The sequence below is a fragment of the Limulus polyphemus genome, unplaced genomic scaffold, assembly GCF_000517525.1.
Source record: "Limulus polyphemus unplaced genomic scaffold, Limulus_polyphemus-2.1.2 Scaffold1470, whole genome shotgun sequence".
NCBI classification, from domain to species: domain Eukaryota; kingdom Metazoa; phylum Arthropoda; class Merostomata; order Xiphosura; family Limulidae; genus Limulus; species Limulus polyphemus.
This window is the reverse complement of record NW_013667080.1, coordinates 162,015-165,505: the sequence shown is the minus strand read 5'-3', so window position 1 is coordinate 165,505 and position 3,491 is coordinate 162,015.

The following is a 3,491-nucleotide window of genomic DNA, read 5'->3' as shown; positions in this document are numbered from 1 at the left end:
TTTATATATATAAATTATGTCTGTATTTAAAGTTTTAATCATTTCGAGCAAGAGATACACAACATTTTTAAGGGAAGCTGCAAATAAAGACGAAGAACAATGAAGTTACAATTAATGTAACAGTTTTCATTATGTTAACTAACTGCTACAAAACATTTTAACTTCTTGCTGTCAGTGATTTAATAAACACACTTGATATTACGAGACCTTAATGAATGACACAGGATTTTTTACATACTTGTCATATCAGTGCTTTTTTAGTAATGTGCGATATTCTTTACGAAAAATGCAAAGTGTTTAAATATATTCAGTTTAACACAACAAAGTGGTTCGATTTGTTCAGTTTAACACAACAAAGTAGTTAGATCTATTCATTTTAACACAACAAAGTGGTTCGATTTGGTCAGTTTAACACAACAAAGGAGTTAGATCTATTCAGTTTAACACAACAAAGTAGTTAGATCTATTCAGTTTAACACAACAAAGTGGTTCGATTTGGTCAGTTTAACACAACAAAGTGGTTCGATTTGTTCAGTTTAACACAACAAAGTAGTTAGATCTATTCAGTTTAACACAACAAAGTGGTTCGATTTGGTCAGTTTAACACAACAAAGTGGTTAGAACTATTCAGTTTAATACAACAGACTGATTAGGTTTGTTCAGTTTAGCACAACAAAGTGTTAGATTTGTTCTGTTTAACACAACAAAGTGTTAGCTCTGTTCAGTTTAACATAACAAAGTGTTAGATTTGGTCAGTTTAACACAACAAAGTGTTAGATCTGTTCTGTTAACACAACAAAGTGGTTAGATCTTTTCAGTTTAACACAACAAAGTGTTAGATCTAATCAGTTTAACACAACAAAGTGGTTAGATTTGTTCTGTTTAATACAACAAAATGGTTAGATCTGTTCAGTTTAACTCAATAAAGTATTAGATCTATTCAGTTTAACACAACAGAGTAGATAGATTTGTTCAGTTTAACACAACTGTTGTTCTGTTCCTAGTTTAAGTGTGTGCTTTCTGACGTTTCATACCTAGCTCACATGCATACTTTCTGTCATACTATAGCTAGTTTAGGTGTGGGATTTCTTATGTTTCTTATCTAGCTTAGATGTATGTTTTCTGCTGTAGACATGTTCTATCTGACGTTTCTTGCCTACTTCGGATTTGCACTCTGTATGTTGTTTGATTCATGTTCTATAATGTTTCCGGCATAGGTTTGATATATATATGTATATATATTTACTACTTCGAATAAAATGCTATATGTATGAACATTTTCCGGCGTGTCATCCAATACACGAAATTATAGCTGATAATAGTTGTTTGTAATATTTTTTCTGTAGTTTTCTGTGCCTCAACCCTTTTTGACATTGTATAAGTGTATCAATTTTTATGGTATATAAAAGTGTATGTTGGCCAAGCATGATCTATGAATCGATAGTTTGTTTGTATGATATTCCATCCCAATATATATGACTGATGATAATTCTTATCAAAACCTTTCATTCAAATGCTCTTATATTCTTACTGACAACTGTATAATAAGGCCAGTAAAGCGATATTTGATATGATTTATCACCAGTCTTACTGTGATGTAATAGCACAAAAACTATGGATTTCTATAGATCTGTTATTATTAATAATCAAATTTATATGCAACGAAATTTTTTGTTGTTTTGTTTATGGCTAGTCTTTTTAAACGAATCTCAAAAATATGATACTGATATCGCCTTGAAATAGTAAAACAATTGGTGTAATAGTTTATTCGTTTATCTAGACAAATTATTTGGTATATATATATATACTTGTTCTTGTTGCTGTAGTAGTACTTTCAATGGCACAAAAACATTTAGGCAGGTCATTCGTTCATTTGTCACCGCAGCTGTGTAGTAGCGGGTTGTTATAATTTGAATCAGATAAGCTAAGTATTTTGACATAACTGACGAAAAACTATCTATATTTTGCTACAGCACGTATAGTTATAACTGTTTTGTTTTTTTCAGCTATAATTCTTAGTAATCGTGTCAGTTTCTAGTAACTATGAAACTTTGATTGGAATATTATTTTGGAACAGGGCAACTGTATATCACGTATGAAAAATACAAAAGTTTTAATTAAGTTATGTCAGGATTTTATGTATTTATTTTTGCATTTCGTTCCTAATATAATAAGTAATTTTTTGAACTGGAAATAAACGTCTCTTTTACTAGAAAATATGATACAGGATGCCACAGATGTCGCTGGACATGTGCATAAACTTGTTTCTCTTATTTCCTTTCAGTTTCTTTACGATGGCAAAGTAAGGAATGCCAGAAAGGTTCAAATGGTACACTTGTACGACGATGATCACAGAACTTTATGAAATAGCCAATGCATTAATTCCGTGTAAGGCAACCTAACTTAGATAAAACATCCCCAACATCAGTTGGCAATTTGCAAGTATTCCTGAGCGTGTACAGTCAACACTGATGATAAACAGATTGAATAATGTATGTAGGCCTAAGATAATTTATCGGTGAATAAAGTATTTATCCATTTCTTCAATGAGTTCTGTAGTACTCTGTATATTATCTGTTTTGAATATGCTACATTTCTTGAGCGAAAAATAAAATTACTTTTAACGGACAACGTATAGCTTTGCGAATGTCTCTGATAAAAAATAAAGTAAAAAAAGTTATCAGTATAACAAACTCATACTAATATTACACTTGTAACAGCGAGAGTACTGTAATTACAATACCTCAACACAACTTCGAATCTGAGCGACGGTAACAGTTTCTCACTTAGACCTCTCAGCAGATGTAACACATAACTTAGTAAGATGTAACACATAACTTAGTAAGATGCAACACATAACTTAGTAAGATGTAACACATAACTTAGTATGATGCAACACATAACTTAGTAAGATGTAACACATAACTTAGTATGATGTAACACAGAACTTAGTAAGATGCAACACATAACTTAGTATGATGTAACACAGAACTTATTAAGATGTAACACATAACTTAGTAAGATGCAACACATAACTTAGTAAGATGTAACACATAACTTAGTAAGATGCAACACATAACTTAGTAAGATGTAACACATAACTTAGTAAGATGCAACACATAACTTAGTATGATGTAACACAGAACTTATTAAGATGTAATACATAACTTAGTAAGATGCAACACATAACTTAGTATGATGTAACACAGAACCTAGTAAGATGTAACACATAACTTAGTAAGATGCAACACATAACTTAGTATGATGTAACACAGAACTTATTAAGATGTAACACATAACTTAGTAAGATGCAACACATAACTTAGTATGATGTAACACATAACTTAGTAAGATGCAACACATAACTTAGTAAGATGTAACACATAACTTAGTAAAATGCAACACATAACTTAGTAAGATGTAACACATAACTTAGTAAGATACAACACATAACTTAGTAAGATGTAACACATAACTTAGTAAGATACAAC